The sequence below is a fragment of the Abramis brama genome (assembly GCF_963993115.1).
Source record: "Abramis brama genome assembly, chromosome: 22".
Lineage (NCBI taxonomy): Eukaryota > Metazoa > Chordata > Actinopteri > Cypriniformes > Leuciscidae > Abramis > Abramis brama.
This window is the reverse complement of record NC_139984.1, coordinates 31,895,093-31,908,876: the sequence shown is the minus strand read 5'-3', so window position 1 is coordinate 31,908,876 and position 13,784 is coordinate 31,895,093. Positions and strand designations below refer to the sequence as shown.

The 13,784-nt window shown below is 40.3% G+C and overlaps 1 pseudogene across 1 annotated transcript in view; it reads left to right on the top strand.

Moving 5' to 3' along the window:
- Positions 1 to 12,962, top strand: part of LOC311072934 (adhesion G protein-coupled receptor L3-like) — a 39,869-nt pseudogene extending 26,907 nt beyond the window's left edge. Inside the window, exons 12-15 of the transcript XR_014609539.1 lie at positions 84 to 150; positions 233 to 324; positions 1,261 to 1,411; positions 10,475 to 12,962. The product of XR_014609539.1 is annotated as an adhesion G protein-coupled receptor L3-like (transcript). The remainder of the gene's footprint in view (positions 1 to 83; positions 151 to 232; positions 325 to 1,260; positions 1,412 to 10,474) is intronic.
- The last annotated feature ends 822 nt before the right edge of the window (positions 12,963 to 13,784 follow it).

Genomic DNA, 13,784 nt, shown 5'->3' with positions numbered 1-13,784 from the left:
GTGAGTTTAGTTTGAGAGACTCAGAGATCAACACCTTCATCCTTCATGTTTGTTCATTTAATTATTTTTCTTCCTCTAAACAGGTGCTGGATTAAAATGGATAAAGGCTTTATCTGGAGTTTTCAGGGACCTGTTTGCGTCATACTAGCAGTAAGCACATTTCTCATCATGACTTTGTATTAAAAGGAAAAGTGATTAAAGATTAATTACTGTTGTTTCTCTTACTGTGCAGTTAAACATGATTCTCTTCATCTACATCATCATCAGTCTGACCTCCACCTTGAAAAATCTGAACGCTGAAGTTTCACATATGAAACGAACCAAGTAACAAACAATATGATTTGAACACTCCATGAAATGTGTATATATATTGTTAAATGCTGCATATTTCTAGGCACCTTTAACCTTATTTTGATTATTCTCAGGTTAGGTAAAGTCAAATGTGTCCTAAATCATAAGCATCTGAATTTTCATACTCACAATCCATAGGTCAGAAGACTTCTTCATGGTCTGTTCAGCTCACTTTTTTAGAAATCAAAGACTTTTGGCAGGCGAAAAGAGTTTCTTAGTTTCAATTAAATATAGTTTTATTATCTACAGGTTAATTAGTTTACATATAAAATACTAATATATAAAAAACAAGACAAAACAACATCAAGAGTAAATCGTTTACAAGCGTTGTAACACCGGAGAGGCCATTAAGAATTAGCATCTGCCTTCATCTTCTCCTTTCAGCCTTTTATAGACCATCTGATTTCTTGAGGTCGTCATCTTTGGAAATCCCCTCATAAATTATCAGTCTCTTACAGACAATTTATCCAATCCTAAGTCTTGAGGTGTCATGAGTTCTGGGAATTCATTTCAGACCTGTCTTTGTAAAGCCTTTCGCCTCTTAGTCTTCCTTCTTCAGACTTTTCTTCTTTGTTGCATTCTGCGCTTCGTCCGCAACACATCCGACGGTAATGCTTGCATTTATCTTCTTTCTTTAGCAAAGCTCTTTCTAATACATGTTTTGTTCCTCTCTATGCTTTTTAATTAATGCTTAAAACATTAAGTGTGGTATGTTTTTCTTTATAACCCACTTTCTTAAAAAAAAAAAAAATTACAATAACAATTGAAGAGTTTTTCTTCATAAACTGTGGTTGATTACAATACAGAAGTGTTCTACAGACAAAAGGCATACTTATAACAGGACAATTGCAGATTTTCCACAACAATATAATCAATAAATGTATATTAACTCTCCATCTTCCTCTGCAGGAATATGACATTTAAAACACTAGCTCAGTTTGTGGTTCTTGGTTGCTCCTGGATTCTGGGTTTCTGGAAGGAGCTGGAGATCTTCTTCCTGATCTTGAACTCCCAGCAGGGAACCTTCATGTTCCTGGTCTATTGTGTCCTCAATAATCAGGTCAGACATCAGTACAGACAGTCTACCAGAAAATCATCTCTCCCCTACTTTATATTAAAGGGTTAGTTCACCCAAAAATGAAAATTAGCCCATGATTTACTCAACCTCAAGTCATCCTAGGTGTATATGACATTCTTCTTTCAGACGAATACAATCAGGGATATATTTAAAAATGTCCTGGCTCTTTCAAGCTTTATAATGGCATTGAATGGCCGTTTCTGTTAATAATCCATCCATGATAAAAGTGCTCCACACGGCTCTGGGGGGTTAACTGTACGTACACACCACTGCCGTCTTGAGCTGCAAAGAAGCTCTGGCCGCCCTGTCAAGGACGCTTGTCAAAAAGTACGGGGAAGCTTGTTGACGCTTTGGCCGCTCTGACGTAGCAGCATTCTATGTTCGATCATGGGAGAAGAGAAGTGTCACACCATGAAATGTAAACAGAAAAAACAAGCAATACATTGACGCGCTCGTGTTGTTTGAAGACGGTGAAGGTGAGTGCGCGCGTGCTGCCGGGGCTCTCTCTCTCTCTCTCTCTCTCTCTGCTCGTTCTTATGTATATGCCCTGTCAAGCGCGCCCTGTTAAACTGACAGGACTTAAAAACACAGGCAAATGATAAACTTTCACTCCATGATGGTTAAACTGTGCAATTAATCCGCGAATCACATGTGTCAAGGGCCGGGGAGCAGCTGGCCCGTACGGTTAATGAATCATGGATCAACTACAATAGCTTACCTATTGTTAACATCACACATCCTGCGATGTGACTATCGTGGATTCGTACATCGCAATATCGATGCTTAAACGAGACATAGTGCAGCCCTACTGGCAAGACAGAGACAAATCTGAGTATCTATCAGTACTAGTTAAAAATATTATAAATCATTAACTATCCCAGCTATTTTATGCCATGCCTCGTTCTTTTGTAACTGGTCCCTATAAGCAAACAACGTCATATAAATGATAGGAAACCCAGCAACGGCGATGATCAGCTTCTCCTCCATTTTCTCGGAACTAATGTTTTGGTAGGAATGAAAGTTTACATCGTTTGTTTCTCCGGAATCAGCCAGCACGAAGGACGTCTATATTCTGATTGGTTGCTGGCGTTTTGCCGCTGCTTGCCGCTGAACCGCGTCATAGCTCATTACCATAAAGTTGAGCTACTTTCAACTTTCTGATTGACGCTCTGGTCGCTCAAAACGCGACGCCGATGGATTTGACGCTCCTTGCAGCTGAGAGAAGCCAGCTTCCATTGAAAATGAATGACTTCCGGTAACTTTGGAAGCTCAAGTCGGCGACGTTGTGTACGTACAGTAATAAAGGCCTTCTGAAGTGAAGCGATGTGTTTGTGTGAGAAAAATATATCGACTAAAACAACTAGCTTCCGGCAGACGGCCGTACGCAAGTCGACTTACACCAAAAGAGTAACCAGTGATGCATGTATGATGTAGATGTAGGAGTGGCGTAAGCTTTGACGCCTCGTGGTTCAAACAAACAGGGCTGGGCAACAATCTTAAGCTCCTCTCATATTTTCTCTCAAAAAATTGTCTTTTTAAACTAATTTGTGACTGGTGTTTTGTTTTGCTCTATCCCCGTGTTAGTCATTACGTTGTGTGTCAGGTCAAGGGCCACTCTTTCACCGAAACGGCCATTCACTGCCATTATAAAGCTTGGAAGAGCCAGGACGTTTTTTAATATAACTCTGATTGTATTCGTCTGAAAGAAGAATGTCATATACACCTAGGATGACTTAACCCTCTGGGGTCTAAGGGGTTTTTGGGGTCCTTGAGATGTTCTGACATGCCCTGACATTTGTGCTTTTTTCAGTTGCTTATAAACATATTAATATGGCAAAGGTGTAATTACACTCTATTTAGCACAAACAGGGCTACCATAATATGTGAGCAACATGCATGTACATGTTTGTATTTTTGAGAGAATAATGTTTATGCATGGTTATTGAAAAAGCTAAAAACTAAAGTTTCTGAAATAAGGCCACAAAACACATACTAAATATGTGTCAATAAGACTTTTGACTAATGGATGTCGTTGCCTTGAGTTTTTTCTTCAAAATGATGTGAAAATCATCCTGCCTAATCATTCACATAAAACAATACATTGATTTAAATCTTGTAAAACACTTTTTGTTTGGAAAGGCAATATGAGCAAAGGGCGTCAACGATCCAACACCATCATGCATATTTAGTGGTTCACACCTGAGGAGACAATGGGGCCCACATACAGTGAGGAAAATAAGTATTTGAACACCCTGCTATTTTGCAAGTTCTCCCACTTGGAAATCATGGAGGGGTCTGAAATTGTCATTGTAGGTGCATGTCCACTGTGAGAGACATAATCTAAAAAAAACAATCCAGAAATCACAATGTATGATTTTTTAACTATTTATTTGCATGATACAGCTGCAAATAAGTATTTGAACACCTGTCTATCAGCTAGAATTCTGACCCTCAAATACCTGTTAGTCTGCCTTTAAAATGTCCACCTCCACTCCATTTATTATCCTAAATTAGATGCACCTGTTTGAGGTCGTTAGCTGCATAAAGACACCTGTCCACCCCATACAATCAGTAAGAATCCAACTACTAACATGGCCAAGACCAAAGAGCTGTCCAAAGACACTAGAGACAAAATTGTACACCTCCACAAGGCTGGAAAGGGCTACGGGGAAATTGCCAAGCAGCTTGGTGAAAAAAGGTCCACTGTTGGAGCAATCATTAGAAAATGGAAGAAGCTAAACATGACTGTCAATCTCCCTCGGACTGGGGCTCCATGCAAGATCTCCCCTCGTGGGGTCTCAATGATCCTAAGAAAGGTGAGAAATCAGCCCAGAACTACACGGGAGGAGCTGGTCAATGACCTGAAAAGAGCTGGGACCACCGTTTCCAAGGTTACTGTTGGTAATACACTAAGACGTCATGGTTTGAAATCATGCATGGCACGGAAGGTTCCCCTGCTTAAACCAGCACATGTCAAGGCCCGTCTTAAGTTTGCCAATGACCATTTGGATGATCCAGAGGAGTCATGGGAGAAAGTCATGTGGTCAGATGGTCATAATTCCACTAAACGTGTTTGGAGGAAGAAGAATGATGAGTACCATCCCAAGAACACCATCCCTACTGTGAAGCATGAGGGTGGCAGCATCATGCTTTGGGGGTGTTTTTCTGCACATGGGACAGGGCGACTGCACTGTATTAAGGAGAGGATGACCGGGGCCATGTATTGCGAGATTTTGGGGAACAACCTCCTTCCCTCAGTTAGAGCATTGAAGATAGGTCGAGGCTGGGTCTTCCAACATGACAATGACCCGAAGCACACAGCCAGGATAACCAAGGAGTGGCTCTGTAAGAAGCATATCAAGGTTCTGGCGTGGCCTAGCCAGCCTCCAGACCTAAACCCAATAGAGAATCTTTGGAGGGAGCTCAAACTCCGTGTTTCTCAGCGACAGCCCAGAAACCTGACTGATCTAGAGAAGATCTGTGTGGAGGAGTGGGCCAAAATCCCTCCTGCAGTGTGTGCAAACCTGGTGAAAAACTACAGGAAACGTTTGACCTCTGTAATTGCAAACAAAGGCTACTGTACCAAATATTAACATTGATTTTCTCAGGTGTTCAAATACTTATTTGCAGCTGTATCATACGAATAAATAGTTAAAAATTCATACATTGTGATTTCTGGATTTTTTTTTTTTAGATTATGTCTCTCACAGTGGACATGCACCTACGATGACAATTTCAGACCCCTCCATGATTTCTAAGTGGGAGAACTTGCAAAATAGCAGGGTGTTCAAATACTTATTTTCCTCACTGTACTTAATGAGCCATTCATTCAGGTGTGTGACTGAGCCACAAGAAAGAATGCAAGAGCATTGGTTCACAGTTGGAAGCATCTCAATTTTATTTTATTTTTTTCACAAATTGTGCTTGCAAATTGTATAATATCCAAGGAAAACATGTCTAGTAATTGTGCAGTTAATTCTCATACTGTATTTTCAGTTTTGGAATATGTATCCTCTCCCCAAATTTGTCAATAATAAAACACAATAAAAATTATTTAAAGAAAAGGCTTATATTTACCTTTTAAAATTTGTTTACATCTACCTTGTAAATATATTTTTTTTATTAAAAAGGTTACAATTACAACAACAATTCAAGTGTAATCTTTCTTTGTAAAAACTAAAGCATACATTTTATCATACATATTTCAAAGTTAAGGATTCATTACTCTGAATATAGCCTTTACATTGACAAAACATACTATATTTAACATATTAGCAAAAATTGGCAAACAAAAGCTTATTTGAGGTGGCAGATATTTTACAGTAAAAATATATAATCTATCCAAAACTAGTCAACGAAATGTTGTCTTTCATGTCTGTAACATAGAGCTTTAATTCTCTGCCCGAGCCCGAGCCCGGACTCGACCCGACGGGCCGATATTTCCCGCCACTGTCCTCGGGCCGGGTCGGGTCTGGCCCTTGATAAAGCACGTCACATGTCATGCGCAGCTTCTAGTCCACTCGTACTCGCAGTCTCGCACGCGTGACGCATCACACCTGCTGTGTGCTGTAGGCTATTCTGTTGCTATTCTAAGTGCGACATGGATCTTGAAGAAGCAAAGAAAAAATTAAAACAGGAGAATTAACTTTGAGCAAGTTTGGAGGAAAATCGGAGGTATGGACACATTTTAAACTAGTCGTGGGGAGTGACAACATAATGTGTTGGCTTTGTCTCGTGCATTAAATGCGCACCTATGACAGCAAACAAAAAAAACTAAAAAAACGGGGACTTCCACGATGAACAGACAAGCAGTCTTGTCATGACAGAAATTATTATAGTAGTCAGCCTCAGGCCTCAATATCCGCTTTTGTTACTTTGTTTTCCGATCCATTCAACTATTTCTGAATAAACAAACAACGCAGTTTGCATGCTTCTTCCTTGTCGCATTAGGTCTATTCATTAAGATAATAATTAATGAATGCACGCACAATTATGAACTTGATAAATGTTACAGATATGTTTTACTACAAACAAATGCCTTTCAACTTACATGTGCAAAATTCAGAATTAAATGAATGTGCTGCAATTTGTACAAAAAGAGAGTCTGTAGTACGTGTTTTAGCCATTAAATAAGCACATAGTTTCAAGTTTGTAAAGTTTTGTTTTGAAGAAAGCTTTTCTTTAAAGTGAATTTCGTTTAGTATAAATTGTGTCTTAATTTTAATACATTTTCCATCAACCAATTGCCTGGTTTTAATACATAAAAAGCAATATAGCAGATATTATAATCATGACATGAAGTCACCGGCGCGCCATGGTCACACCATTTGAAACTCGTAAAACACGCTGTCACCGAATTTACAAATGCACATCTTGCTTGTTGCTCACACATATTATGTTGAAATAACAATATGTTGAAGTAACATTATTAATAATAATGAATATTAAAGAATATTTGATTGAATGCTGAATGTTGTGCTTGTTCAATTTAATAAAATTAAAACTTTAATTGTGATAATTAAAATAATTGAATATTGAATATTGCGTGGCCAATTTTTGCTCATTTATTAATAGTATTTATAATATATATATAACTGCGCAGCTCCCTCCTGTAGCTTAAATGAGCACAGCAGCACCTGCTTAAAAAAAAATTCTGGCGCCGCCCCTGGTTATAATGGCCCACATATTAAAAATGGTCGGGTTTAAATCGGGCTCGGGCTCATAATTACAGTGAATGTGTCGGGTCGGGCCGGGCTCGGACACAACGTGCTCGGGCTCGGGTTGGGTCGGGCTTGATTTTTTGGGCCCGATTTAAGCTCTACTGTAACATAGGTCTTTCGTTTTTATTATAAGGAATATAAATGTTAATTTGCAGTTTAATACGTTGCTTATACAAATACATTTTATTTCAAAATATTTCAGTCGATTTTTACTCATCTCAGTATAGCAATATAGTTTGCTAAAAGCGGATCATTCATTCACACACAGAAACAAATTTAAGCTGTCTTTTTGCGAGCTGTGGTAAACAGTGCGCATCTCTGCCGTTCATTCATTCATTCACACACAGAGACGCGATTCACTTGAGAATGAAAAAAACTTACTACAGTATTCCATCCGTTGCTCCTCAAAATACCAGCACTTCTGAGGTACTCTTTCACATATCTAAGCATGTAGTGAGTGAATGTGTATGTGTGCGTGCCTATGAATGCGTGCATTTGTATGTGTGCGTGTATGAAAAAAAAAGTGTCCTAAATTAAAACTGTGCCACCCAATGTCACAAAAAAGACTTGTATATATGTATTATAGTTCATTTTTCAACTTTAAAGTGTTAGTTTCTTTCGTTCATGATTTCGTTTTTTTTTTCGAAATAAAAATCAGTAAATTTATTCTCGTTTTTTTGTCTATTTAAATTCTATTTACAAACTCACCACACACAATAATGGTCAATAACTGTAATTTGTTGAAAGCTAATCTTTTTTCTGAAAAAGATGACACCTTGCACATTTAGATAGCACATTGTTTTAGAATTGTACAGTCAAAAAATCAAAATATGTGAAAATGTCTCAGGTTACTCATGTAACCATGGTTCCCTGAGAAGGGAACGAGACGTTGCGTCGCTATGACGACACTTTGGGGAATCCCTTCAGCGTCAGCGCTCCTGAAGTCACATGTGCAACTTAGTCCAATCCTGATTGGTGCAACGTCATCCCGTGAGGATGGAAGGCCTGAAGGACAACTGGCCGGACCACGTTAGTGGGCACCTTAGGTACATACCCGGGTCTTGGGTAAAGAATAGCTTTAACTCCCCCCGGAGCAAATTCTAGACAGGAGGGAGCAACCGACAAAGCCTGTAAATCTCCTATTCTTTTGAGAGATAATATAGCCAGCAGAAACGCCATCTTTAAGGCTAGGCACTTGTCTGATGCCGTGTCCAGAGGCTCGGAGGGTGCCAAGGATAACCCTTCTAAAACTACGGCTAGATCCCACGTGGGGACTCTAACCTGAGCCGGAGGCCTCATCCTCTGAGTACCACGAAGGAAACAAGTAATAAGATAATGCCTTCCCAGTGACCTGCCATCCAGAGGGACATGGAAAGCAGCCACTGCTGCCACGTACACCTTTAGTGTAGAGGGGGAAAGGCCAGCCGAGAAATGACCCTGCAGGAACTCCAGCACTGAAGCCACTGGGCAGTTAACTGGGTCCAGTTGGTGTTCTGTACACCATGAAGTGAATATTCTCCACTTCAGAGCATATAGTTTCCTTGTGGAGGGAGCTCTAGAGTTTAAGATGGTCTCTCTACTGAGGTAGTGGAGACCAGCATTTAAGAACTGACCCCCCTCAGGGGCCAGACCCACAATTTCCACATCTCTGGCCGGGAGTGAAATATTGTGCCCCCGGCCTGAGTTAGAAGGTCCCTCCTGACGGGAATCTCCCACGGGGGGCCGTCCAGGAGGGCTATTAGGTCCGAAAACCAAACTTGGGCCGGCCAGCACGGGGCTACCAACAAGGCTTGGACCCCGCTCTGGCGAATCTTCTCTAGAACTCCCGGGAGCAGAGCGATCGGGGGAAATGCGTACAGCCGAAGCCTCGGCCGCGGCTGTACCATGGCATCCAGTCCCAGAGGAGCTGGATAAGTGAGGGAAAACTAGTGGGGACAATGTGAGTTCTCATGAGACGCAAATAGGTCCACGTCCGCCTCAGATCCGTTTTCTGACTCGCGGGCTTCGGTTGAGAGTATTGCCTCGAGCTCTGAGATCGTATGGAGGGGCTCGATTAGCAACACTCTCTTTTTGCCTCTGTCTGTATGAGGAGCCAGACGTACATGGCTGGGGCTGTCCCTTGGCAGTAGCCCCATGAGATTTCTGACGATGGGGAATACATTTTTGGAACGCTGCTGCTTGCTTCTTTGCCTCCTGAAATCTTTCGATGACCGAGATGACAGCATCGCAGAAGAGACCAGGAGGCGCAAGCGGAGCATCAAGAAGGAAAGATCTATCTGCTTCTTTGATGCTAGATAAATTTAACCATAAGTGTCTCTCCGTCACTGCCAGGGCCAAAAAACGGTAAACCCTGGCGTGGAGGTTGTGGTGCAGACTGCAGAAATCGCTCATCTAGTTTACTTTTTGCTTGAGATTCCTGCTTCTCGGCCGGCCATTCAATATTTAATCTGGCCACAGCACGAGTTATAACCTCCAAAAGCTCCTCATACTGTGGTGATTGGGCTGGCGGATCACCCAAATCACCACCTTCTACACTGAGCACATCAACTTCCTCAGAAGAAGACAAGCCCAGTGTCAAGCGGAGCGGGCTTCCGGATCCCGAACGTGAGCACTAGAACTAGGGGGTGAGGGCTGAGAAAGGGCCGAAGCCGTCTCAGACCCCTCCCCTAGATCCATCTGTGATCCCCACGAGTGAAGCCGCCGGGTTGGCTCGGCAACCGCGGGACCCGCACCGTGTGGGGCACAGAGCTGGCCATTTTGATCAAACAGCACTAGCCGGGAGCGAAGCGTTCTAAGAGGCAAACGCTCGCAATGCTCGCACTCAACCCCCTCGAGGGCTGAGCGAGCATGCTCTGCTCCCAAACAACTAACACACAGATTGTGTGAATCCCCGTCCGGAATGTAGCGAGGACAGGGATGAACACACTTTCTGTAACTGCGTTGTTTTTCACTCGCCATTTTGACGGGACAGACAACACCAAATAAGACTGACAGACAGAGAGCGCTTGCTGAAGATCAGAAAGCTGACAGCAGCTGTGATGCCGGCTCCCTTTATAGCTTCCGCATTCCGCCGGCACACGTCACGGGATGACGTTGCACCAATCAGGATTGGACTAAGTTGCACATGTGAATTCAGGAGCGCTGACGCAGCGGGAGTTCCCTCGAAAGGGAAACACCTATTTTAGCTTCAGGTTCTAAAGGGTTAAGTTAATTTTTCATTTCTCATCCTCTAAAATTAAATTCTTGAAAAATAACCTGGACATGTTCTGTGTTTTTGTTTTTTTAACCAGAGTTTAAAACTATTTCTCTTCTCATTCTTGTCCAGGTCAGGCAGCAGTACAGGAAGTTCTTCAGATGTCTTTGCTGTGGACTCAAATTAACACCATCAAAAAACAATGAAGACATAAGCATCCATATTCAGCAAAGGAAGTGCCATTCTTATAAAAGTGATTCTGTCATGACCGACTCAGTTACAAATTTCACTAGTTAACCTGCTATATATTTACAGCGCTCAATACACTTATGTGAATCTATAAATTTCTTTAAGTGCAACATTTCTTTGGTAGAGGAACTACCATGATTTTTAGAGGCTTGTATACTGGGTTACACTTTTAATACGCTAAAAAAAAAATAATAAGATAAAGCAATTGTTTTTCAGCTTAAAGTGTTTTATTAAAGCAGTGTGATATCTGTAACATTTCAAATCTTTTTCTTTTAAACAATCTATTCAAAACTCAAAACATATTCATAACTCATAATCTCACAATCCAAAAAGATTCCACAGAAGTATCACACAGAATTTGTGAATAAACAAATTTAGTTTCACAATTAAAAACAATAACATAAATTACCTGTAATAAAACAGAAAAAGGTTCCATGTGATTTTACATAAGAAATGAACCATAATATCAGTAGTTTGAATCATTTCTTTTAAATAAATCTAGTATTTGTTACAAATTTGTCCTCTATCTGACTTTGAGCTTTTGAGTTTCTCACCATATAACTTCTGCATCAAGTGTTGTTTTACATACTTAGAAGAGAGAGGATCCAAGCATCACTTTGAGCCACCTCTATATTGGAAATGACTTTTAGTGGCATCACTAAATGGTCACATTAGACCGTATTAGCAGAAAAAGTGTGGGCTGCTTTCACAGAAAGACTTCCCTGAGGTGTCCAAAGGATCAGGCTGCTGATAAGAAACTATATTATTGTAGCCCCGCAACATCACAACATGCTCTACTGTCCATCTTTGGAATAAGTAAACTTAGATGTGTTAGATGTGTGTAGTTGACAACAAAACGCTGGCCAAGAGTTCGCAGCTGGAGACTTTCTGCTGGACTTGACCCAAAGGAAACTAAAATGGGGGGAAACTAAAAATTTAGGAAGCTAAAAATGTACATGACAAACACATAAACCAGTCTAGTCCAGCAATGTTTTTGGTTCAGAAAGTCTCTCATTGGCTTCACTTCCACTGTAAGGGTCTTGTCCTCATTACGCGTCGTTCTTCCGTTGGGATTCAGGCGTTTGCGGGAGATCTTCATCTTCTTGGTGCAGGCAGTGAACACTTCTTCTAGACTGACCCTCAGGTCGTGGGTCACTGGAGGGTCCTGTTTTTTGGCCAGTGCCCCGCTGGGACCTCGCGTGTTAAAGGAGCGTGGGAAACCAAACGTGTTCGAAACGGTAAACAAAGAGGGCACATATTACAGAACTGTGTGGTGTTGAACAAAAATGATAGACAACTCATAAAAACTGCACCAAGGGACAAAATTGAATGAATTAAGATGAATTAATGAAATGTTTATTATTTTACATGGAACTGTTCATTACCTTGATTACCCAACTACTACACACTCTTCCTAACTCAAATTCACAGAAATTTTTATGCAAAATCTCATCATTAATACAGTCAGTTATTGTAGTTTAAATTAGGGCCGTAACCACTATAATAATTACCAACAAGTCCCCCGCAATAATTAGAAATGGCCATAATGTAATTAGAAAAGTTTAAAATGCTGTCTAACAGCGCTCGTCAATATCAAAATGTTTGAGATGACCAATCAAATCAAAGAAGGCAGGGCTTAATGTTCACATAAGACAAGTGCAAATTCCAACCAAAGTCCCTTTCAAGTCCCTTTCCAGTTTTTGCATTGAAAGATTGTGGGGTGAGGTGTAACAAGATGTAAATATTTGACAACTGATTTACGATAGAAATGTTCAACGGCCGGCAACAGGCTAATATCAGTGATGCAAAAAACGAAAATTTTGCGTAGAGGAGACCGGGGACAGTTGCAACAGGGGATGGTTGCAACATGTAATTTTTCTCCAATCAGAAACAAGCTAGAGTGATGACACTCATACTGCACATGCACAGTTAGACCCTCCCCCCACCAAGAAGACAGTAGACATATTCAGCATCTGCTGCTGCATTTATTGAACAAAACTTGTTTTGGAGGTATGAAAGTAAATTTTTTCATGAGATGTAATTTTGTCATACTGTCCTGACATTTTGTATGAATTAATCAAAACTTACTTAGTTTGAATTATTGTTTTGTTGACTTCTAAGTGACATGGTTAGCATGTGTCAAAGTCAGTGTATATAGCAGGCATATAATGTCTGTCATGGCTGATGGACAGTTGCAACAAGTTATAAATTGCATGTTTAATAAAGGTTTGTTGCATTGCAAATTGTTCAATTCTTCCTGTCTGGCACTGAAATATGGAGAGATTGAATAGCATCTGTAACACCTGCACACTGAATATATGTAGGCCTATGTTCTACACATAAACAAACAAAACTCAATAACTGTTATTTGATAAATATCACTAAATTATGAAAGCTTGTTTCCGCCACTGAGTAATAAATAAATAATAATAATTGCGACTTTTTATCTCACAATTCTGACTTTTTTTCTCACAATTGCGATATATCAAGTCAGAATTCTGACTTTTTTTCTCAGAATTGCGAGATATGAAGTCAGAATTGTGAGAAATAAAGTCGTTGTTCTCGTAATTGTTGAAAGTATACATTTTATTTTACATATTTCAAAGTTAAGGATTCATTGGTTTGAATATAGCCTACATTGGAACAAACACTATAATAACATCTTAGTTGATGACTTTATTTTTGACAAAACATAAAATATTGTGGCAGTATTTTACAGTAAAAACTTTATAATCCATCCGATTTTTGTAGTAGATTTTTACTCATCTCAGTATAGCAATAGAGTTTGGTAAAACTTTATATAGTATCACCGTTCAGGTCATACTTAGATGGGAGAGGTTATTATGTGAGTATAGGAGATCATAAGTCTGAGTGGACATCCATGACATCCGGAGTCCCTCAAGGCTCAATTCTTGCGCCACTCCTGTTCAACCTGTATATGCTCCCAATGAGCCAAATAATGAGAAAGAACCAGATCTCTTACCACAGCTATGCAGACGACACACAGATTTACTTAGCCCTATCACCTAACGATTACAGCCCCATTGACTCCCTGTGCCAATGCATTGATGAAGTCAACAGTTGGATGTGTCAGAACTTTCTTCAGTTAAACAAAGACAAAACTGAAGTCATTGCGTTTGGAAACAAAGATGAAGTTCTCAAGGTGAACGCATACCTTCACTCTAGGGGTCAA